At 37.4% G+C, this 26,201-nt stretch overlaps 1 long non-coding RNA gene across 1 annotated transcript in view; it reads left to right on the forward strand.

Moving 5' to 3' along the window:
- LOC125327793 overlaps nucleotides 1–24,677 on the forward strand; it is a 51,269-nt gene extending 26,592 nt beyond the window's left edge. Inside the window, exons 3-5 of the long non-coding RNA XR_007204374.1 lie at nucleotides 8,318–8,393; nucleotides 14,136–14,215; nucleotides 23,886–24,677. This is a non-coding gene — a long non-coding RNA (uncharacterized LOC125327793). The remainder of the gene's footprint in view (nucleotides 1–8,317; nucleotides 8,394–14,135; nucleotides 14,216–23,885) is intronic.
- Nucleotides 24,678–26,201: the final 1,524 nt, after the last annotated feature.

Raw genomic sequence — 26,201 nt, forward strand, 5'->3', positions numbered from 1 at the left:
AGATCTCTTCTTACCTGGCGGGGTAAGGTAGTAGTGAATCTTTACTGTGAGAAGAAGGCCATTTCCCAGTGGATGTCTTTATTACAAACGGGGAAACAAGGCCTAAGGTTAGTGATGGGATGCCACACAAATCCTCTTTAGAGCAAGTTTGGCAAGAGCTGAGCTCTCTTGATCACTTGACAACAGGAGTCCCAGATGAGTCCCCTTCCGCTGGAGCTTGGGTGATTAAGAATTTTTGTGCAGGATATAAATAATCTGGATGTTTATGCTAGAGGAGCGTCAGTGAAATGGAAGATGAGGCAAATAGCTAGAGCAATCCTCAGAAGGGAAGAGTGTGAATTTGTGAGAGAGTGAACACAGAAATGAAGAAGCTGGAGACAGGAAGAAGGTCAGAATTATCTTTAGACCAACAATAATGCTAGAGTCTAGCTTTAGTACCACCTATTAATGTCTCTTTGGATGCCCTTTTAATCCTCCCTTGTGGAGCAGTGGTGCCTTGAGCAGGTATCTGGAGATCTTTCAGAGAGGTTGATGCTGGAAAGTGCAAGTTCAACTATGAAATGCCTGACTTGCAAGTGCTTACTCTCGTTGTTAGCTTTGGCTTTGATACCATGGAAGAGGAGAAAAAAGCAAAAGGTGAAAGAGAAAAAAGCAGCACAATTTAGCAGGAGACATTCTCATTGTTGGTGTCCTACCTAGTGCTGGTTGCTTGTTATTTTCTTCAGATTTTGTTTTCCCTAAAACTGCCCAGTGCTCATCCTCCAGCCTTACAAAACATGGTCATGGTTGTGGGTACAAAAATACAGCTAGCAAGAACTTCTCTTGCTTCTTTCCCGTGCCGTGAGATATTTTTCTCTCTCACGGAAGATATTAGCAGAGTTCTATAAACTATGAACACCTGCGACCTTGCAGAGCTTTGTTTATGGTACAGTAGAAAAATATTTTGACAATGGATGTTTTAGGATTTTAGCCAATCACCCCGAGGGGTGGCTGATCCTTTGACCAATTATACTATGAAGAAAAAGGTCTATAAAAGAGTTTGCAAAATAATTAAATAAATCAATCTTGCTGCACTATTCCTGCCTGTTGGATCTCTCTCGTCCTCCCTACCACTGCGGGATACCGTAATACATGGTATTTGTGATTTGTGATGGAAAGCAATCCTTTCCTACATTTTTTTCCAAGCCAGCCCTCCCAAAATTAGATATTCTTCCAGCTAGCAGAGAAGACAAGACTAATGTGTCATCTTCAACCTGGTAGCTGACCTTCGTCTTATATGTAAGAAAGGGATATTCATTTAATTTACTTTTTTGGTGTGGTGGTGGGGGGGCTGTGGCTGCACTGCAAAGCAGTCTGAGCAATCTGAGAAAATTAGTTGAATGGTTCAGCTGACATGCATATGTAACTCCAGGCCATCAGGATATTCCAATGAAAACTGGGTGACTTGAAGTATGATAAATAAGAAGAGGTTTTTTCATTGAGCAAATTCTAACTTCACTGTGCTTTGATTTAGACTTTAAATAGTTATAGTAGGAAAAATTGCATGGTAACAGACAAAGGCAAACTGCAGATTTTTTCTAATTTACTTTGTATCCCAAAATTATCACATTAAACAATGCAACGGGATGTGATGATCCTGCAACATTTTTATGATACTACCAAAATATTTTCTCACAAATTAATGTCCTCTGACAGAAGCATAAATACATATATTCAAATTCAAACCTGATATAGATACAAGTGCAATGATAATGAAAGTAGCTGTCAGGGCTACACTGGTCTTGAAAGGTGGTAGAACTGTAGGAAGACATTTTGGTGATGACAAATGATCCCATCTGTCTTTATGCATAGGGCTGGAGAACAATCTGAAGTGATGTAATTTATCTAGCTGCATCATTAGAGAAGGGTGTTAAAATATGTTGCATCTATTTGTGCAAGCTGTGCTCATTCTTCAGTGTTGTTTCCTTGTGAGCAAAACTTCCTTTTCCACTGTCCTTCCTCTTTCCCGACCTCCAATATAAGAGGAAGAGGATATAAGACACTAACTTCTTAGAATCAGTGCATGATAAAAACAACATACAATATATAGAAACTTACTAGTCTTAATATATTGATTTGTTAAGCTGTAAATAACATTTGAGTTTCTTGTATCCCAGTTTCCACACAGGCATCATGTCTTTCAACCTTTGCTTGATAAAGATTGTTTCATGGGTGTAAGCAAAAGAAGGTGAAATAAAATAATGTAAAATGCATGGTCCTGTTACTCACAGTGTGTAAATAATGACTAGAATGAGACTCTATCAGCACTGAAATTTGCTGGTTTCTGAATTCTTTTTGTCAGGGTTTTACTTTTTGGGACAGCTTTTCCTATTAGGGTACTGTATTTCAAGTAGTCAATGAAGTGTCATGCGGTGAATTCTTTTCAGTTTTAGTTTTGCATTTTTATTCACTTGCTTTCCTTCTATCTATTTTGGTTTTTATCAGAAAAGTGAATGCTTTACCTCTTTTCTTACCTTAATTACAAATCAGTTTTGATACTAAAATTGTAAAGAAGGATATTTCATGAATATTTGGCCTGCAGCTTGGATAACAGTAGCAAGATCAAAATCCAGTTTTAATAAATCTCCAATATATTTTCAGCATGTCCTTGATCCTGTTATCTGATATTGCGGTTGTCTCCAATGAGCAGAAGCACGTCATGTCATAGTTTAAATAATATATTGCCCATTCCTCTACTTTGTGTCTTTTCTATACATGGACAAGGTCTCTGAACACTAAATGCTAGTTTAGGCTTTCAGAGGCATTCTAAGACCTCTAGTACCACTGCACCTCAGGTAATAAAATCTTATCTGACTTATGGAACTAGCAGAAGAAAACATCCCTTAGGGTCTGTGTTTTCTCACAGTGAATACATTATTGTCTTCTGCTTTTGAAGAAGTTTTTTCTTTCAGTATTACAACTGCCAAACAAAAATGCCCCTAAGCTTGCCTTTCTGAGATTATTCCGTAAATTCAATCAGGACTTTTTCTCATATTGGTCTCTACTTTTTTCCCATTCCAACTGCATACCTTTATGATGCCAAGTTTTACTTTTTCTTTTGAGAAAATATAAATCCACCCATATATTAATAGTGATTTCCCTGTTCACGCTTCCCTTACTCTTTTCCTGAATCTGATGGCAACATTTTGAGGTATCATATTGGTCCGCCCCAGAACCAATTTCATTCTGATAATTCCCTTGACCTCTCTTAGGACTTGTGGTTCAATTCAAGCCAGACAGACACTTGCTTTGCACAGTTGTATTTTATGCTTTTGAAATTGAGTCCAGCCCAGGTCTTAATTAGCAATGACCTATTCCCTGAACTCTGGGTTGGTAAGAGAAGATAAACAACTCTAGGTTGGTAAGCAGAAGATAAACAGCAGTTGCAGCATTCTTGGCTAAGAATCATGCCCTCAATGCCTATGCTTGATGTGCAGGCATAGCCCCTAAGCTGCTTATGTTCATGTCCATCTGCTGAGATGGCAGAGTGCCTTGTCACAAGTTGTTTGGACTCCTGCCTTGAGCACAGAGGTGCCAGGCAATGATCAGCAGCCTGCATGACAATGCAAGCATCATTTCTTCTAAAAGAACAGTTCCTTTAAGCAATTAGTGTATTACAGGCTGCTACCATGGGCCTCTTAGAGCATGGCTACACCTGTTGGTAATTATGTGCCAAGAAGAGAATCCATGAACCATACCAGAGAGCAGTCCAACCAGTGCAGTGTCATTTTTAGTGCCAAGGAGACAGGTTGCACTGCCGCAGGGGTATGAAAACTCATCAATAGTTCTCAGGGTGTCAAAAAAAGATCTCAGCAGGCCAGAACTGCCTGGAGGCGCATCCAAAACAGTCACTACAATGGCCCCCAAGTAGCAACTAAAACAAAGTAACAGTAACAGAACCTGTGTGACAGCTTTCCTCATAGAATTGGTAATTAAATCAAGATAAAACAGGATAGCTTGGTGCTACCCTCTTCAAAGAAAAATAGAAGACTCTGACCTTATTCTTTCCACTGAATAAATACCTCTTCGATTGAAGAGAAGGTAAAATTCTCTTTTTTTCGGCCTAATTAAGAAACCGTACAGAGTAGTGGGACTCAGCATAGCAGTACTTAACCACTTTGCTACCAGAAAAAACAAAGGGTAAGGAGGAAATTCTGAATAATGCTCCATGCAACTGCAGTAGAGGGGAAAGCACTGAAAGGCAGGTCCTTTTTCAATATCTGTTTTGTCTCAGGAGTCCTGAACTACCCCTCAGTTTTGGGTACAGTAGCTGCCTGACAACAGGAGCAATTCTGTCAGTTGGGGTTACTAAAAGTATTTTGTCTTGAGATGTTTTTAGATCACCACAAGCCACTTGTTTTGGAGAGAAGTCCAGAAGCAGCTTCTAATCCATTCTGCCAGCCCCATGCTATCCAGAAGTCAAATCTACAAAAAATGAGCTAGGATCTTTTTTAACAAAAACTTTTTTTGGGGAAATGAAATTTTAACAGCTTTTATATGCGTTGTCCCAGTTTGCTCATTTCAAACATGAAAAACTGTTTTTATATATATATATATAAAATATGTATAATATGTATATAATATTTTAAATTTAAAATTTCTGTTTAATTGAATAAGAATGTTTTTCTTTATTTTTAAACTGCATTGCAAAATGTTTTAAATTGAGCAGATTTGGTCATGCTAGTAAGTTTTAGAATTTTAGTAGTCTATAAAGTTCATGAAATATTCATCTAAGAGAATCTTGAGACAACATTTCATTTTTATTTTTCTTATACAGCAGAGAACTGAAATCAGTTGTACCTGTACTTCTCAGCATTAGCCTTGGGGTAATTTAAAATCCTTGAGTTGCTGGAGTGGACAAAAGGACTTGTGAAAGCCTCTGTGTGTTTCCAAGGACGTACAATGAGCTGAAGGGCTGTTACCAGTCTGCTCTGGCTTACACGCAGCTGTCACAGACTGATTCAGGTCTCACTGTGATCAGTGGGAATTCTGCCGTTAACTTCATTAGGACCAAGATTTGCCCTAAGCCCCAGCTGATATTTGTGTACACCATTGGAGTCATGCTATTTTCTGCCAGATGATCATTTTGAGTGCCAGATGAAGGGATTTTGGCAAAGCCTGGTGAACAAAGGCTGTTGAATCCTTATTATGGGAAAGTTTTGGTTGTGAGACAGGTAATAGCCTTTGGATTTGCACTGTACAGCTGAGTTCAGAAAATAGTCTTTTGTGTGCAGAGTCATGATGAATGCCAGAGACTGGGTCTTTTACACCTGCAGGTAACATCACAAACAGCAAAAAAGGCCTGTGAACATGTAGATAATGTAATTTAAACACAGATTGGACTTTGTGTGAACCTTTCCCCTCTAATTGGAAAGAAATACAAAATGAGCTCCATAACAAAAGAATATTGAATACCAAGTAAATAACCCATTGCATTTCTTCTGTGTGGTGTCCAAAAGACTGGATTGATATTTCAACATCATGTCACAGATTCACTGACTACAGAACTAGCTTATTCTTCATGAAGCATCTTAGCCTGGAATTGTTCTGTCTGGAAAGTAGGATTTACTCTACTCACTATAGTTTTACATTTGTTGATCTGAAATTATTTTCAGAATAACAATGTAAATAGTCACAGCTCCATTATAAAATGCCGTCTGGCAGCATATTTATTTATTTTGTCCTTGGGTCTATACATATAAATCTTACTGATAGTAATACAGTTTCTTTGTATAGACCCAAGGATAAAGTTTGGTTAATGATACTTTCTTCTTACACAATGTATAGATAAGTTCCTGCAGGTTTTTTTTGGCTGGCCATGTTTTATGGTGGTACAGCTGACACAGAAACTAAGTACTGATCCCTTTGCCAGCCTCTCAGGAATGATGCCAGTACATGAGGAGTTGTTGCTCATACAACTAGCACCCGTATTCTTTTCTCTTGGGTAGCAGAAAACAGATGGAGATTATTGTACTCTGAAAAACCTGAGTCTGATCCAGAAGATAAACTTGGAGAAGGAGAAAACACTTCTGATCTTTCATTTTTCACTCTTCTATGTAAAAACCTAATGCAGCTTTCCTTGAAGGTAACAAGCCCAGTTGCATTGCTTATGATGGGAAGAATATCAGGCCTTGGCCTTTCTGCTGAGATCAACCAAAAGTATAATTTAAGGGTGACTATAACAATGTGATGTAGTTATGATCTACAAAAATTTCAGAAAAGCATAGAAAGCATAACAGTAGTCATTGTCAGGACCATCCAGCGCAGCATCTTATCTTTGACAGTAGCCAGTAGTGGGTGGCTAGGGGAAAGTATGGCAGGGCAGATGGTGATACTTCACAGGATTTTCTCCAACATTAAATGAGAAATTCAAACCTCTGTGATACAGACCACACAGAGTCAAAAGAGTAACTATTTTCAGTCTCTCATCTCCTAGTTTGAGTTTGAAATAGCAGAACACATCAGCTCCACATTTCATTACCACTAGCAGCTAGTTCAAAGCCTGAGCTAGGGTAAAATTATGGGCAAAGCATGCATCAGACTCTACATTGTGTGAAAAGACTGTGCTGAAGAGCTTGAAAATTTAAGAGGAAATTGGATGCAGATTAAAAGGCCTTTTAAAACAACAAATGGAAACATTCCCTGGATGCCTGCAATCCTTTTCAAATACAACTGACAATTAATTCCTCCTAAGTTCATATTTGTGTTTTGTAATGAAATGCTGCAGTCCAGCATTTTATCCTAAAGAAAACTTTTACTTCCTCATATTTTTAAGCATCCCTTGCTAATTAATAAGCTCCACTAGGACAAGAGTTAGTTCTTTTAAAATTAAAGCTAATCTTGAGGCCTGTCTTGTTTGCTAGCTGCTCTGCGATTTACTTTTCACTGTTAGGACTCAGAACGAGAGAGACTAGCAAACCTCCTTGTGATCCACAGAGCCTTTGCACTGCAATGAAAGCTGAAAGCAAAAAATAGAAGAAACTGCTAGCTTCTCACTGTAAGTAAGAAAAACAGGGAGGAGAGAGGAATATAAAGGGTGATGCTTCAGTAGTAATGATAATAAGGACTCCATCTCCATTCCCCTACTGACCAGAGCAAGTTGTTGAATTAAGCAAACATGAAAAGGTCAGAGGAAAGAAGCCAACAATATCTCTTTTTTTTTTGTCTGTAGGACACAGGTGGAATTTAGATGCCCAGGGCTAGGTAACATTTCCCACTGCCCCTAAAACCCTAGCAACATCTGCTTTCAGAAGTAGAATTTTGAACACAAATACTAACAAGTTTGCAAAAGCAAAGAGAAAGGTGTATGCGTGGAACACCTGCCTTGCCCTTCTGTGGTCCAAAAGCAAGGTGCAGGGGTTCCCCAGTTTTTCTAAATATCTGAGCATGCATAAGTGTCCTTCAGGTCAAGACTTACATACAATTGACTGCTTTCTGTCAGATGGAGAACTGTTTGCTTTACTTCTATTTGAAGCTAATTCACAGTATGGTTTCTGTTTTCTTTAGCCAGTGACTGGGAAATTTAAAATACACAAACAGTCATAGGAAAAAAATGCAAGCCTTTTGACTTTCTTCCTAACTTGCTGACCTGTCTCTTAGTTTACATTTGCTTGGTCTGCTGAAGCTTGATTTTATGGCCTCACAATTGTTCATCCTCTGTGGAAGGGATCAAGGTTGCTTTTCCTTGTTACTGTATTAGCCAGTCATTATGTGCTATGTGTGGCAGTAGGATATTGAATGAAGTCCCTCCTGTTGAAGTGGTAAATGTACCCAGGTGTCTTCGGATAAATGGTTTATGTTATTATTCAATAACTGAAGTCCATCATCCCCAAAATGTAGGGGTTTTGATAAAGTTGGGTGTATGAAAATTGTAATTTTGGGATTTGAATTACTTTAGATTTGGTGACTTCAGGTATGTATACATGAACAACTTAACTCAGGAGTGTATTTTCAAAGCAAATCTCCCAATAAGCTCACAGTTTACCATACTGTGTTTTGTGTCACACGGTAATCTCTGAACACAAACTGGTTCCCTTTCTGATGAAATTAAAGTGGTAAACATATCTAAGCTTTGAATCTACTGTACTGTAGTCATTAGTGGGCATTCAGTTAGAGTTCCTCTGAAATAAAACTTTCAAAACTTTATAGTGTGGATGTCTGTTCTCCAGCAAGAATTGTTTTGCTCTATAAATATGCTCTGGTTGTGCTGCACAACCTGTAAATGCAGGCATAGCTTTATGTTAAGCTTTGACCTTCTTTTCCTTTATCTCTACTGAAGAAATCTGGAGAAGAGGAAGGAAGGAAACCAATAGAGAGCATTTCAGTGGACAAAAACCAGCTGCTGACTGACACAGGTAAAGACATAGCTATATAATACACCTCACACAACATGAAAGAGAGAGAGAAATAGAAAGAGAAATAGGAAAACTATTCCCTCTTTCCATTTCCATTAAATGGATTTTAGGTTCTATAAAAATACATGGTTAAATATAATGTTTTCAGTCCACTTCAAAAGGATGAGTGGTTAAGCTGTCAAAAGGCTTCCTAGTGCAGCATTCACAGATGTGATTAGGGACTAGAAAGCATTCAAGGACTTTGATTCATGAAAAAATCTGATTGAATCCTGGGATAGGCAGTATCCTCCCTGTGAATCTCAGAAGGAATAGCTTGGAGTCAGCTGCAATTATTGCAAAAGCAGGCTAGAGAATTAGAACTGAGCTCAAGTAAGTAAGTGAATAAATACACTGTGACCCTCTCCACTGTGCACTCTACAATACTAATTAAAGAAGACTATGACAAATGAGCCATGTTTGTAAGTAATTATGAATTTATGGCTCCTTTAAGTTTAATAAGGTAAAATTATAAAGGGAGGATATTTTTTCTCCCAAAATACCTCTCTTAAATCTGTAAGGCTGTTTACTTTTGCAGCAGTTTCTGTCATTTACCAAGAATACAAGGATGTTGTACAAAACCCTCAGTGAAACAGTGCTCTGGCAGCACAGTTCCCTACACCACCTCTTTCAGAAAGAATAATTAACCAGGCTCCCCAAAAAAGGTATGAAAAAGAATATGTATTCTGTGACTTTCCACAGAGTATTTCGAGTTGGAAGGGACTCACAATGATCATTGAGTCCAACTCTTAAGTGAATGGCCCGTATAGGGATCAAACTCACAACTTCGGTGTTATTGGCACCATGATCTAACAAAATGAGCTAATCTCAGGATTAGGATTCTTCAAATGTTCTTGGATAAACACTTGCACAAGTAACTGTAAGTGAAAACATTAGATATACCAAAACAGTTGATAATCTCAAGAATTCAGAGTTGTATGAGTACTCTAGTTGTCAGAAGGTGACAACACAGTGTTGCAGATCTGTTCTACAATTTTGTTCTGGGACCAAGAAAAACATAAAGCAATGCAGACAATTTCTTGGATTGATGACAGGAAACAATAGCTTTTAATTTAATTGTGGTAAAAATCCTTGTCTTTACCTTGTAATCACTGAAGTTTTAGCCTGCTTTTCTTTCACCTCGATGTATGACTTCTCTGTGCTGATAAAGTAACTAGTGAGGTTTGAGTTCTCTGTAACTTTCTGGTAGATTTATTACAAAGTTTCAGGATTATTTATCTATTTTGCACTTATAAGCTTTGTGTTGATGATTGTTGTACTCCTTATGAAGTAGTCTTTGGCAGCCTTCTTAAAATTTGGCAGTATTAAAAAAAATCCCGAAAACTAAATGAATTTTTACTTCAGGCATTTTTTTATTCCTCTCTCTCCTGGGTGTTGTTTAATTACATTATTCATCTCTGTACAAGTCATAACAGAAGATCTCTGATTTTTTAGGAGTAAACAACAACCAAGAGATAAGAGTCTTATGCATGCACAAAACAATGTATGTGTTAATCTGTAGTTAGCTATTTTATCATTTGGGAGCAGAAATACCTAGAAGTACAGCCATAATGAAGATCAAGTGAGGGCAGTTTTCCTGTGCTGAAGAAATCACAGCATATAGAATATATACTAAGATTGATCCTTTAAATTGCATTCAGGGAAGATAATGACATCTCAGAGTTGGGTTAGATACAGCACTGTAAGAGATGGGGATCTTATCACTGGAGCCTGCATGGTTTCATTTGAACCCATTTACCATTCTCATTCAAATCACTGTAATGAGAAAGAAGCTCTGTTATATTTATGTTTCCTGTCAGCCTGTAGCATGCAGCCTGTTACAAAGAAAGCAGTAAAGCACAACACTTGCATCTGTTTTCACTGTTGCTTGTTTGCTGAAAGGAAAATGGGAAGAACAATAGGGCGCTGCAGTCAATGTGTGTTCCAGATCTGTGTGCAGCGCAGTTCATCCATCCGAAGTGGGTGGCTTTAGCACTCGGAGGATGAAATGGTAGGGCATGGATTGATAACAGAAGAACCATTAAGGTTGGGAAGATCTCTAAGATCATTATGTCCAATATGACTATATGAAGTTGCATTCTGTCTTTGCTCTCATTGCTTAATTTTAAGAGTGTCATGCTGGTGGGAACAGTGTGTAGTAGAGAGCACTGGAAGGTAACATCACTCTTTACAGAAAAAGGCTATGGATTCTGCAGAGATAATGTAAAGTTTCAAGTTGTTTCCACTGGGGGACAAATCACTTATACAGCATGATCTGAACAGCTTGCTTTCCTATTCAAATATGTCCAGCTTCAACTTCAGCATAACCAAATGCAATGCTATGCATTGAAGAACAATGACAATGTAGGTCACATTGTCAGACTTGAGGGACTGTGCTCAAGACAGTATTGACTCTGGAAAAGATTTTCAGGTCATGCTGGGTAATCGACCCACCTTGAATCTGCTCTGAAGAGCTCCGGCTGTGAGAACATGTGTTGAGAAGAAGGAACTTTCCTTTGAGTATTGGGAAATTATATTACTTGTGTGTGTGGCATTAGTGAAATTACAATTGCTCACGTTTTTAAATGAATTTATAAACTTAAAAAAGCCATTGTAAGACCTTGTTCAAAGATGGGTGATTTTTTTAGGAATTTGTGGTCTTCAGTGAATCAGTGACCTATTTGAGAACATACATTTCTTCATTATCTCTAAATTAGAATAAGGAACAGTGTATGTTCTGTTATGCAAGAACACATTTGAGTGCTAGTAGGTGATCTCTCTATTCTTCAAATTGTCTGCCATTAAATATCCTCTGCAAGGACCAGTTGTAGGTATAAGGTGGTATAGTCATTACATAAAATCAGTGTTTGTACTGACATTAAGGAAATCTTTGTGTGACTGGTGTGAAATCTTTGTGCACTAAACAGACACCTACCTATTTAAAGTGCAATGAAAATGGAGCAGTGCCTTTTTGTCTTCAGCATGGATGATGGTGGACCAAGGGGGTCTCAGTACCTTGAGCTGGAGGACCATGTCTTCAAGAATGATCAACTCCCAGCTGATCCTGAAATTGTGCAGGATCTGCTGCTGTGCTGGATCCTTACAAATCTATGGGGTCTGATAGGATTCATCCAAGAATCCTCAAGAAGTTAGCTGATGTCATCGCAAAACCCGTCTCAGTGATTTTTGAGCAGTCTTGGGAATCCAGAAAGGTTCCAACTGACTGGAAACTGGTGAACATTGTTCTGATTTTCAAGAAGGGCAAAAAGGAGGACCCCGGAAACTATAGGCCTGCCAGTCTAACTTCAGTCACTGGTAAAGTTATGGAGAAGATTATTCTGGGAGGTACTGAAAAATACCTGAAAGGCAATGCAGTCATTGGTCACAGGCAGCGTAGCTTCCTGAGGGGAAACTCCTGCTTACCAAAACTAGTTTCCTTTTATGACAAGGTAACTCACCTGGTTGGTCAAGGGAAACCAGTTGATGTAATCTCTTGGGATTTCAGTAAAGGTTTCAGTACTGTCTCTCAGAGTGACCTTCTGGACAAAATGTCCAGCACAGAGCTGATAAACACATCGTGATGGGTGAGCAACCGGCTCATGGGTCGGGTGCAAAGGGTGACAGTGAATGGGGTGGCATCAGACTGTCACTAATGGGGTTCTGCAGGGCTCCATCTTAGGCCCTGTGCTTTTCAACATCTTCATTAATGACTTGGATGCAGGATTCAAAGGAATACCAAGCAAATTTGCAGATGATACAAAACTGGGAGGAGCCTGCAGGGAGGCCCTGCAGAGAGATCTCGACAGACTAGAGGACTGGGCAATCACCAGCCACATGGAATTCAACAAGGGAAAGGGCCAGATTCTGCACCTGGGATGGGGCAATCCTGGATGTACAGACAGGCTGGGGAATGAGACACTGGGGAATGGGAAAGCAGTGCCACGGAAAGGGACCTGGGGGTCCTGGTCGATGGCAAGTTGAATATGGGTCAGCCGTGCCCTGGAGCCAGGAGGGCCAACCCTGTTCTGGGGTGCAGCAGGCACAGCATCACCAGCTGGGCGAGGGAGGGGATTGTCCTGCTCTGCTCTGAGCTGGAGCAGCCTCACCTGGAGTGCTGGGGCAGTTTTGGGTGCCACAATATAAAAAAGACATTAAGCTGTTAGAGAGCATCCAAAGGAGGCCACAAGGATTGTGAAGGGCCTTGAGGGGAAGGGCACTGGGTCTGTTCAGCCTGGAGGAGACTGAGGAGAGACCTCATCACAGTCACAACTTCCTCATGAGAGGAGGAGGAGGGGCAGGCACTGATCTCTGCTCTGTGACAGATGACAGGACCTGAGGGAATGGCCTGAAGTTGCATCAGGGGAGGTTTAGGTTGGAGATCAGGAAAATGTTCTTCACTCAGAGGGTGGTTGGGCACTGGAACAGGCTCCTAAGGGCAGTGATCACAGCACCAAGCCTGGCAAAGTTCAAGAAGCATTTGGACAGGGCTCTCAGACACATGGTGTGACTCTTGGGAATGGTGCTGTGCAGGGCCAGGAGTTGTACTCAATGATCCTTGCGGGTCCCTTCCAACTCATCTTGTTCTGTGATTCTGTGATATACCCTTCTTTCTAAGTGCCTTGAGTGTCTTCTGAGGATATGCATTTCAGTGCCAATACAGTGTTGGTTGCTTTGCTTTGGAAAAGATCTGCAAGAGATGATCACCTGTATGATTTAATCTAAATATAATGCAAATATTTATTTAAAATATTGTGAGGAGATATAATAGAAAATATTTTTCCTTACACATTTATAAGTTTATTCTGTCAAAAAAGCTTCATCTGTGTGCATATAAGGGAAGGAGAAATTTTGCTGGTACCATGGCAACAATCTCTTTATTTTGTAAAGTCTTGTGGCTTCCTTCATTTTAATAGAGTAATTTTGTCTCTCTTTTATTTTTTCCCCTCCCATGAGAACAGCAGATTCTTTACCTGCTTTCTACCCTCTTTCTTAGTGAATGTCTGTTTTCTTCATGTACATCATGGAAACCTGGACACTTTGAAAGACTTATTTAAGAGACAGACTTAACTGAAAAGTATTTGAAAACTAAAACATTGAATTCCATCTGCCTCATATCCATGAATCTTGCTTTGTTGAATTTCTCTATAAGAAAATTAATATATCAAACTATACAGAAAAAAAGCAGAGGAGCGATAAAAGCTAAACTTAGCTCTAGGTTGCTGGAAGTCAAGGGTCAAGTGCAAAGAGAACAACTTTGTAGTGTATGATGTTCCTGTCATGTAAAATGTTCTGCTTTTTAAATAGTTTATCTAGAAATAGAGTTATTACTCATAGAAAAAGCTCAAGTTTCAGCTGTAAACAACCTGGGATGGGCATACAATCTTGCAACAGTACCAATCATTTCAAAGGTTTGTTGGAATATAGCCTCATAGGAAATAAGCAGTGGTTATTTGCTATTCCAGCTTTCTAAAAATTTTTCTAGAATTCACCTTTGTCAAAGAGTACGTATCTAAATTTCACAACAGTAAGGAAATTCAGTGATGACTCAAAGTGGAAGTTTTCTACTAAGCATATATCCTTCCCTTCAGTTAGAGGCATATACATAATGCTATTATAATTTTTTCTATTTATGCACCACTGTCTGTTCTTCAACTGGAGGAACTGCTCTCCTAATTTATAATTATTCCAACACTTGTTCTTTTCCAGGTTTACAGGTCTGAATTTGAGTCAGAAAGGCAAGAGGTGACTGTGTTTCTTTTGATATGACTTCAGCTGCTGTATACACGGTACATACATGCTTGTATCATTTCTTGGATTAGATTTCTGAATATATTATTAGCTTTAATTTCCAGCATAATTAGCTGCTCCACTATATTTGAAGCACTTGGTGAGTTGACAGTGCAGAGATAGGATGGGATGGTGGAAAATGATGTAGTTTTTCTAGGAGACGCTTATACAGAATTCAGCTGTGTAAGTGAAAGGCTAATCTGACTCCATAAAGTTTTAAATTTCTGAAAATATCCCCTTATTCTTGACAGTAGATTTGAAGCAGGAGGGAATGTGTGTAATATAGAAATCAGCCTGAAAAGTAAATATGGGGAGAAAGCCATTAAGAATGAATGATGCACAGAAAACAGATGCTGAGAAATCAGCCAGCGTCATAAAAATTTCCACAGTTTAAAATGAATCCTGCCTGTCAAAAGAAAAAAAAACAAACCCCAAACATTTCCCCTCCATATTATAAACTACAGGCATATCGAAAATGTATGCATTTCCTTAAGTAAGGATCCTAAAATTTGCTCAGGATTATAATCCAATCCATCTGTACATTATAGCTAAAGCAGGCATACATGTTTCAGAGCCACTGCAGTCCTGGGCAGAGAAAGAGATACACCACTGAGACACAGGGAAGCTCTCCACTTGGAGAGTGTTTCCTAGTTAGAGTTGAACACCTTGCTCAAGAAAGGTCATTATTTATGATAGAAGTCACCCATATGTAAAGGGCTGATGCACCACTGCATAAGAAGTTATTTAAGACAAAATTTTTGCCTGTTTTCTGTTGCTGGGTACTGAAAAAGACTTCTAGGGTTAACAGATTTTTGGAGATAGGAAGAATAGCCACTTTCTTATTGTGGCTACACCTATGTCAGCAAGTGATGCAGACTGCAGGCAGCAGCAGCTGTGTGGAATGGAGGAGCTAATGTCCATGCTGTATGCATTTCAGGAGGTTTTGTTTCCTTGTAGTCTAGTTCTGGTTTCTGTGGAAGGAATGCATGTAGGTGCTTTGGTGTTGCTAGGTGTCCTCCTGGAGTACACCTCTGGATTTATTTCTACTTGAAGAAGGACCAATTCATACAGTCCAAAATCACACTGCTGTGAGAATGAAAGCGCAGTAAATGGGAATGTTTAACAGATTGGCATAAAATCTGCTCCCCTGATGTACACTAAAATGCTAATGCAGAGGTGACGCTGTGTTACATGTTTCTCACCAAAGGAAAGAGTATGTGTGCAGATAGTGTACAGGTAGGGCAGAAAAAGCTGCTGTCTCTAGGTTTAGTAGTGGAGGCTTTTATTTTGGTGCTCGAGGTCTCTTCTGTATAAGGTGGAAACATAAGCTGATTTAGAATGGGAAACTATTTAAAAGCAGGTATCATTTTCATCAGACTAATTGGTAGAGTTTATATTTTATATTTATATATTTTCTGTTTCTAGTTTTTGACATATAGTCCTTTATCAGGTCATATTTGGAGATGTGAGTATTCAACTGTAGGGACCAAGGTTTTTAGTAAGTACCATACACTGGTAGTTTTCATTGTCTTCAAGTGAAGCTGTTGGTGTCAATTGTTGCTAAACAGTGCTGCAAAAGCACTTTAGATTGTACTCAAGGCATGAGGGAAGCAATTTGAAGATTTGGGTCTAAAAACCTTGAGACAGAAATGCTGCCTACAAAAAAAAATTTGATGAACAAAATACTGTAATGCTGAGCAGCACCTTTCTGTCTTCAGAAAGCACAAGTAGCCCAAAATATTCTGTATTTTTTATTGTTAATAATAAATGTTTGTATCACACATTTACTATAATTTACCAAATTTCCATAATTTAAATGAATGATGACTCTATTTTAATGCATCCTTCACCTTGGAGTAAATCTAGAGCCTTCTTAATCAGCAAAAGATTATGTTTACTCCAAGTATATTTTGAATAGATGTATATGGTATGTCAGTGCACTGTACCAACCAATCAGTGAAAACAAATGTAGTGCTGTATATATCTATATCTGTATTTTAAAAAGCACATGACTAGTATTTGCAAGCAATCCCACTCAATAAAATAGGAAGAAATCACAAGTCTCAGTTTTCCTATGTTGCAATTAGCACAGTCATGGCAGATTTATAAAGCTGAATTGTGGCTCAGAGTAGCCAAAATGTTAGGGAATAAAAAAGGGTATATTAGGTAGAAACAATATAAGGAATGAAAAGGGGGAAAATAAGTAATAAAAAAATTTAAGAGATTTCAAGGAACCATGTGTGACAATGAGTTAAAATGTAGCCAAGTTAATAATGAAACAGAAGGCTATTGAGAAATTTGACTTGCTCTTTTCTGATACACTTAAATTAGTGTATGAATTAGAACTGAAAATTAATTGACCCAAAGACATGATCTCCCTATAAATATCGGTTCTCTTGGCACTGTCTTACTTTTTTTGATCAATAACTAAACATTGTCTATATAGATAGCAGGTTTTAAATATTTTTTCAGCTAAGTAATTCTAATCATAATTATTGTATCTTGAGCTTCATTCAGGTTACCTTAAATTGACAGGTCTGGATTTGAATGTATTTCTATTTCAGTAATCTCTGAAAATATCAAAATTGTTAAGTCTACAATCCCCAGTATTTCAGTGGAACATTTCAAGAGTCCACAGTTCCTAATAGAAATTGTTGGACTGTATTTTTTGGATAAAAATTCTAGAATTTTTATTGTCTGCCTCATGATAAAATTCTTAATACGGAGAAATGCAAAGAGCATAGGTATTTATCCTGATTTTATCAGTCTCAGATTTTTAAATTTTCTATAGTATCTATTTAATTAATAGACAAGATGTCACAAAAAAGGGTTTTCCTTTTTTCTATATTAATTATTATTTTAAATATAGTATAAAATTTTATATTATTCAGTACAGGGACATGTGAAATAGATACTACTTTTCTTGAGATCTTGTATATTGGGATTTCTGAGTTTAGTAAATGGTACTACATTATCAACTTCATGCATGCCATTCCCCAAGAGAAAATATATAAAGCCTTTTATTGCTGTGAGACACTCAGAGTGCTCCAAAACAGATGCATTGTTCCAATGCGTAGTATTTTTATTACTTAAAGTGTAGGAAAATTCATATCGAAAGAAAATCTAAACTGTTTCTTTGGTGTTACTTTATACCAATATTCACAAATAGTCCAGTACAAGATCTTCTTTACCTAAAGCAGAATAGAATTTAAATAAAGTGACAACAAGGCTTGAATACAATCAGCAGTGAGACCTCTAATTATTTTTTTTCTCTTAGTTGTATTCTCCATTAGGTGTCTTTGTGTTCATATATTAACAGCATATCAAGCTGAAGAAAATGCAGAACAAGACCAAGAGAGTTCTGTATATCTTTAATGACCATAGGCTCTGTTAAATTAAATAGGAACATTCTATGGAGCTAGGGGTAGATAAAAATCTAATTACTTTTGGCAATGTGCTCATATCAGGGAAAGAAAATATGAACACAAAGATAAGATATAAAATACTGAAGTTGATAAAATGTTGTGATCCTTTTGGGTAGCCCTGATGTTATCTTTATTTATGGTGGCTCTCTCATCCTTAATAGAGATAGTAGCTCTGAAGTAAAGAAATACTTTACTACATCTGGTCTCCATGGCAGTTCCGCTGCCTTACCGAGTACTAGAAATCCCTATTTCCTTCTCTTCCTTGTACCTCTCAGTAAGCAAAAGAGTAATTGAAATTGAGTATTTGAAAGATTGTGGCCCAATTTGCTACCAAATAATGATAAAAGAAGCAATGGAAGCTAATATTGTCCTTTGAGCACTTATAAACTTTTGATGCTTACAGCCATGTGGCTGCAACTGTGAAGGAATGATGTGAACAGAAGCAGGCCAGATTGAATCAGAGAAAATGAAAGAAAGGATAATGCTTGTGCTTCCTTAGACCACCTATTTCATGCCCAGATGTTACAGGATTTATACTTGGGAAGAGAAAAGGTCTGTATGTGAAAACCAGAAAAGACTCTGTGGGTCTGTCCCTTTTATTATATTGCTTTTGTTAAATATTATAGTGAGTAAGCCCAGTGCTATCAATAATCATGGAAACAGTTTTGCAATTAGACAGAGCACATCAAAAGTTTGCTCAAAGCTGGTTTTTTTCAATGGAAAAAAACATTCTAAAAATTCTGCTCAGAGAATGGAAGCCTATGCATAAGTTATGTGAATTGCACAGTCAAAGCCAAGAATTTCTCATGAAATGTTGATGAATGATGAGTAAAATGGAGAAAATAGCAGTCTTCATATAGACACATACTGGTAATTTTTGTACCATTAAAGTTCTGTATGTCCTGAAACTTTGTCTACATCTTACTGGCGTGTATTCAGCCAAAGTACCTCATGTTGTACCAGAGAACTATTCCTCGTGGGAGTTTCACCTTCTCACATCAGATCTGATCTTATTCCAGTATCTTCTGAAACTTGATCTTGCAATCTTTTGATTTTCTTTTAAACAGTCTCACAGTGCCAAGAGAATTTAGTTTTATCTGCCACTGTGCTACATTCTACTCATGTTCAAACTTTAACATTTGCCTTTAACAGTAAAGTTCCCATCCATAATTTTTCCCAAACAGCTCACTACCTTCTACTTCCAATGCTGAAATACTTAGTGTTCCCATGCTTCAAGTCAATTTAAGCCTTTCCAAATTTTATTCTCCTACTGCTTTGTATTGACTGTTCCTAATTCTTACATAAGTGCATTTCAAGGTCAGTTTAACAGTTTCTCAATTCCATGTTACATACCAGATAACTGTAGGACACTTAAGTGTATAAAGCTTGTATTTTAGAAGTGTTCTTTTGCTGCCTTAGCTTCAATGGATTGCAGTGACTTTCACTCCAGTCCTTTGAATACTTTGGTAACTAAACTGAAAACTGTCCTTTAAACTGTGATCCCTCTTGGTGGGAAGAAATATGATAAACTCAAGAATCTGGAACCCCTTCACTGGGAGCTGCATACTAAGTTAACATGTGTGATACAGAAATTGCCATTAAAAAGTTAAAAAAATTAGGAACTGTGATTGGCATGGAGAAATTATTTATTCAGGTATGTACACAAAAAATTAGTCTGCTTGACTGAGGAAACATGGGAAAAAAAAGAAGAAGGAAAAGAAGATGACTTCTGGGGGTTTCATAATGCCATCATCTTGTGTTTGCATTGCTGGCAGCAGCAGCTGTAACGGGAGCCCTCGTGCAGATGTAGGCTGAAGCCTGTTTTGCCTCACCTATTCATGGTATGCCAGTCTAGCCTTCCTGACAGCAGGCATCACGTTTAACTGTCATGCCTGAGCTGATGTAATTTGGTTGAGTGCCCCACAAATGATAATAACTGCATAGTTGGTTTATGTCCTTGTTCAGAATATTCCCTATGGAGCTAGAAGACACCACAACTCATAATAATGGTACAAGTCAATATTGCAGAGGTCAAGAAAACTATTTGTTTAGCATTTCTAAAAATCACATTTATTATTACACTGTATGGTATGTGTAATCCAAATATGGATCCAAATATGGCCTGTTGCTGTTGGGGTGGTCACGACACACATGGACAGTGCCTCTTTTAAGGGCCAAAAACCCATTTATTACACAAAGCAACCTCTTTTATACACCTTTTGTATGTCATCATTTGTGTTATAGACTCATTGGCTGCTAAACTACTACAATAGGCTCATTGGCTATTATTAACCACAGCATACTACCATTGGCTACCTATGGCGTAAGCATTCAAGCATTCAGAAGAATAACAGGTGTGGATATGTTGCTGTTTTCTCCTTCTACTGTTTAACTTTCTTGCTTCTGTTGATACGACATTCTCATGGGTAAATCTAATTGTTTTTCTTCTCACGGACTTTTCTCACAGTCCTTCCCTAGCCAAAGTAACAGGCCTGAGCCATAATTTTACAAAGGCAACAAGGCCTTCATTTTATAAGGTTTTACTTAAATGCCACAATGGCCTAAGGAATGGAAACAAGCTAGCAAAGGAGAAATTATTACAAATGTCAAAGTGCTTTCAAAACAGTCTTCAGTGCATGGAAAAGGTCCAAAAGGCTGTTAGGTTGGGGTTTTTTTCTCTCTTCTAATCACATACCCTTGTGTAATGGACTTGGATTGATATTGGGGGAAATGGAAGATGAATCAAATGCATTTTCTCTCTTTTCATCAAAGCAGTCCTTTGTGTGGGTCTTCCTTGACACATTTCCACTTGCACGTTGCATCTTCAGGCAATGAATTCATGCCAGTAATATTTCAATGAATGCCAAGCTGAGCATAACAGTGTTATTCTAGAACATGATTAAGGAATTTTTTTGATTTCCCTTGTCTTCACTGGAATACTGGAAAAATACCAAACTGAAGAGCTGATATAGAGCTGACAAAGTAATGAATCACCATTTCCAAGTCTATTAAATTTTAAGAGTTAAGAATAACTGCTTGGTTCCCTTTTCTAGAGAAAATGCAGCATCAGAATGACATTAAGTCAAGATGGAAATTTGGAGAAGGTAATTCTGTTTAAATAAATCTGTTCTGTAGGAGGGGGACATGAGGACATGGGTAATCTTCCTTCTGTGTAGGAGCCTGAAAAATGTCATGGTGCTTCATGTTAGCTAGCAGATGAGAGAGCTGTGTCATCCTGTTTACCTGTGATAGTACAAGCAGTAGCACAGCTCATTTGAGTACATCTTATTGTATGTATGACTTGAATATTGACTTGATTTAAGAAGACTGGTAACAAATAGCTATGTGGATGGCATCCATTCAGAATGGGAGAGAGTAAAGATATATAAAGCATTTAACTCAAGCTCTTTTGAATACCACTAAACAGTAGGTGCTTGTTTTCATTTGGTTGTATCTGTGAACTTCTCACAAACCTGAGTTCTATTTATTATATATACTGGAGTTCTTCTGTAAATCTTAAAAGTTGTGGTTTATTGATATACTACCGGTTCAAGTACTGGTTGGAAATAAAAGCACAAATTCATGATTAGTGATTTTTTTAATCCCTGAAGTAAGTCTCTTATAGCAGTTACATACTCTGACCCCCAAAAGATCTCATGACCCTTTGATCCTCACGGTTTTGAATATATAGCTCCCAAGGAACAACACTGTGTTATTACACTGCATTTGCGCTTCTGTCCTGGCCAGGACTGCACAGGTACATCTTGGGACAGTTGAGGCCAACCTCCAGATTCAAGCTGCTGGCTTGACCTCTGCAGTCAAGTGGCTCAAAACTGTGTCCTTACCTTCGCTTGTGTGTGTGTTCAACCCATCCTGAAGCAGAGAATGCTCAGCTATTAGCAATCTGTGCTTTTAGCACTGTGATGTATTGGTAACATGTCTTAAAGATCAAATGTATATGAAATAATTTTAAAATAAAAAAATACTCTGAAGTACTGACAGCATAGGTTCAGTTGGTTCAGTTGATGTTGGGTCATTTGCAAACAGTGTGATGCCAGTCATGTGAAAAATAAAAATGGCTGTTGGCTTAAGTAACTGGTGCCTCAGCAAAGGACGTGCAGGAGATACAACTGCCCAGGACTTGAGTCCTTACTGCTTGAATCCTTGGGACACTGACGACAATTGCCAGGGTTTGATTCTAATGTTGGCTCAGTTGGAAAGTGAAAGACTTTAATTATCTGATACATGGAAGAGTTAGGTTTTGTTTTCTTTAGAGGCATAGATCAGCAACATCATAATTTCCCTAATAATACAAGAAATTTAAAATTAATTCTAACAGTCTTTCTCACCTTTATCTGTATCAATTTTACATGCATACATAATTTGAGGAAGGACAGCCCTGACAATATTCCAACATAACTTTAGAACAGAGGAACCTACAAGCAAACATAAACTAACAATGTCAATAAGTATGCCAAGACTTTTTGGTTCTTTCAGAAATGAATCATGCTTTGATACTACCTGTTACACAAGGGTTTGAAAAGATCTCTGATTTATTTCAAAAGCTACGTTTACCTTTGGAACAGCAATGCAGTATCTCAAACTCTTCTTTGTGTAACTTTCTCTGTAATTGAGACCCTAGGCATACTTCACACCTTCACATGCTTTCAGAAGGCTCAGCAGAGATCCTTTGCAAGTTTTATGTTGATGTAAGATGCCATAATCATATTTCTAAACTGAAGTAACTCAAAGACAATTGTAAAATCAGGCTTCCCACTAGGTGGCAAAGAGAGACAGTGATTTGCAGTGCATTTCCACACATGGGAAAATGAGGGTGAAAAGCAGCCAGCTACAGAGCCAGGTTTACAAAAATATATTGTGTTTTACTGGTCTAGCTTTTTGGAGTGAGGTTGAGTTTGAATAAGTGTGATTCTGGAAGACTGGAAGGAGCAGGCTGATTAAGGCAGTTGAGACTAGGAAACAAAAGCTATCTGTGTGAAAGGAAAATGTTCTAATTTCAGTTTGTCCATTTTAATAACCCACTTGAAAGGTGTGTGCTTCTCCTATTAATTTCTTATAAATTTTAATATTCAGTGTGCAGCACCATGATATTGTGGTCAGCTCAGCTAAATTGCTGAAGTAGTAAGCTTATAAAAAAGTAATATAGTTAATGAAGAAATTCCACTAACCACACTACAGAATATTAGAAGTATGGACTACCTCTACTGCAGTTACTAGAATTATCAAAGCAATCCATTGCTGCAGGTAAACCTATATATAATTGTGCATTTACAGCCCACACCTGCACAGTACTTCCTTGATCTTGTAAGGTCATATCACAACAATGTGGAGCAGAAGCTTTCATAATAAGAAGAGTCAAAAATTTTGAGAGCTTTTTTTTCCCTTGTGTTTTTCTCTACCAACGTAAGGATCAGGTGAGGTTTTCATAGGTTGGATGTAAGGTGACTGTGACATAGTATTTATCATAAAACAACAGCTATGCTGAGCAGCTGAAATTTGTTACCAGCATTTGTTGTTGCATTGTCAAAATATATCTTATTCAGATTTATAAAGAATTTTAACTTTCCCTTGGAAGGAAAAGAATGCAAGTTTCATTTGTGGAATGTAAACAAAGCACTACAATTGGTTGTTAAAATTTTATGATTTTTGGCAAAATTCAGCTTGTGTTTCAGGTATTCTTCCTGCTGGAAAGATAATGAAGCTCAAGAAACTCTATTTCAAGAAATGGGAGAAAATTTTATATATGGTTTCTCTGTACTTTCTATTATAGTATTTTTATGCTTATTTTCAAGAGCTCTAATATCTCAATGAGTTATAGGAACTTGAAATTTGAAATAGACAAATAATCCTGACACAGGTAGTCTTTTGTTCAGAAAAAAATCATACTTCTCAGGACAGATTTTAAGGTAATAATAAAAAAAGTCATTTGCACTTCATATATTTAATAATATTCGGCTCACGTTTATAAACTTATTACACAGAGAATGGCAGTAGAACATGGTGGAAACTGATCATGGAGAAAGAGAAAACTAGTCTTAAAAGAAGATAATCTTCCCAGTGAACAGTGGCCAGGATGTTTGTTTTATGGTGAGGCACAGGAATAGATAGGTACTTCTTGCAGGAAGGCTTATTAATTGATAGAATTTCTGTGCTAGAAAGTTTAAATAGTTGTATTTGATATGGATCTTGGAGAAAAAAGCTTAAATTTTTTTTTTTTTCCTAGGAAAAGGTTATAGTTCAAGTGTAAGGAAGCTACTAACAAGAATGAGGGGAGTGGAAGAAACGATGGTGGAGATCAAGAATACAGAGGATGGGAGGAAGACATGAAAGCTGAGATGTTTAAGTCACTAGAATGACATATATATGTATGTATGTATGTATATGTAATGTTTCAGAGAAATATGAGGAGTTGATACTGGTAGTGGGAGTGTCAGAATGCCTTGAAGACACTCAGGGTGAAAGGATGATTTGATGGGAATGGAAGACCTACAGTTTGTAAAAAATAGGGAAAATAAGAAGGAAAGGCAAGATGCTCCAGCATTGGAGTACAAGAGGATGAAGCTCCATTGTGCGTCCATGGAAGAAGAGAAAGAAAGTACTTTTAGAACTGTCAAATTAAGGTTTTAAAAGTTTATTTGATAGAAACAGTGCCTGTGTGGGAAGTAACATTCAAGGACAAAATTTCACTGTGCCTGAAGAAGAAACTGCCTGCTGAGAAATTTTCCCATCTATTATATGGAATTAACACAGTGGCTTTAATCTTGTTGTGACATTGAACACGTGGTTTATTATAAAGAGGATTGTTTTGGAAAGGCAGTCTCAATTTTCTTGCTAGATAAGAGAGAAAATGTTCTCTTGGCTTCCCACTGCTATCTGAGCATCCAACAGAACTGAACTAGTCTAAGTGAAACCCTAAAATAACAAGAATAAAGCTTGTGTGAAATCTCACAATTTGTATAAAATAAAAGGAATTTTTTTTTGAGGAATAACTATATAAAAAATGAGTATCATCCAGCTGGATTCATTAGTATCGGATTCAGTAGATTTTTTCTGCTGTAAGTGTACCTTGAAAGCTCTTTCACCTGCTTTCATTTGGTTTGGTCATCTCATTAATAACCACTTTCTCCAAATGTCAGTCAAGATCTGGAGAAAAAACAAGTTTCTCTGTGATGTGTTTCTTCATAGATAAATTTAAAATGCACAGTCTATTCTCTAAACTCCTCTAATGAAGGGATAATATGAAAAGTCCACCAGGTTATTTAGAAGCATGGTTCTGGAATTTCAGATATGCTTTGGATGCTGATTTCTCAGGGTGCAACAACTCTTTGGAGAACTAAATATTAAACACAATCAACATGTGTTTTATGCTTCTTCATGGAACACATCTGAAGGGTGAAGAAGGTCCAAATTCTTGACCAAGTGAATACTTCCCAGAAGCCCCCTGAAATTACATTAGAATTTTGCTTTACATTTCACTTAGTATAAGTTAATTGAAATCTGTTTCAAAGTAGGTGGGCAAAGAGAACTTAACCAGATTTCCACAGGCTGCTCCAGAAAGCAAAGCATATGCCAGCATTTGTGAACTTAAGCAAGAAATTACCTGTAGAAAACTGATGGCACTTTCTACCTCAGATTTATATTTGTCACATGACTAGAACCATAACTTACAGAGCCTCTTAAAAGCTACTAGAGTGATCTAAAACTGTTCTCTGAAAGTGTTCGGTTGACAGAGTTCACTGCTATAGCTCCAGGTAACATACATTATTTGAAGACATACTGATAAGTGGTAAAAAACATTGAATAGGACATTCTTGAAAAACAATAAAGTAATAAAGAATCCCCCAAAAGTATTGTTTCTAGGTAATACCTATGCGTCACTTACACATCTATACTCAGTTTATGCTAGAGTTGTGGCTCTAAAAATCCCATTGATCTTCACGGTGCAAATTCTAAATAGTTATAGGGTTTACATATATATATATAATATAAAAAAAAATATATAAAAATAGATATTTGCATTTTAAAATAGTGATTACATGCTTTCCCTTATAAAACTATCTACATAAATTAAACATCTTAAAACCTAACTGTCATCAAATGAGTTTTAAAATAGCTAGCAAAAGAACTTTCTGGATGGTGAGCACTGATTTTTTTTTAATACATACTGGAAAAACACAGACATTTCAAGGGCTGAAATCAAGGTTGTACCATGACAGTTTTGTTTGTTTGAATTAACGTCCAGACATCTCACAGTGTGATCTCTGGCAAAATAACAGATGGATTGATATAGGACTCTATTTATAAACAATTAAAGGGCAGTAATATAATTAAAGCACTACATTTGTTAAGAAAAGGCTTTTTAGTCAGGCAGAAAAGTCCAGGAAAATCAAAAGGCTAAAAGTCCAGAGAGAGAATGTTGAGAATGTTACGTTATTCTGTTAATATTTTAAATGCTGAGGATAACTAAAAAGGGAGCAGTTTACAAAGAGTTCTATATTTTTTCATCACTAGGAAACAGTAAAATCAAGACTGGTTATAT

The sequence above is a fragment of the Corvus hawaiiensis genome, chromosome 6 (genome assembly GCF_020740725.1).
Source record: "Corvus hawaiiensis isolate bCorHaw1 chromosome 6, bCorHaw1.pri.cur, whole genome shotgun sequence".
Lineage (NCBI taxonomy): Eukaryota > Metazoa > Chordata > Aves > Passeriformes > Corvidae > Corvus > Corvus hawaiiensis.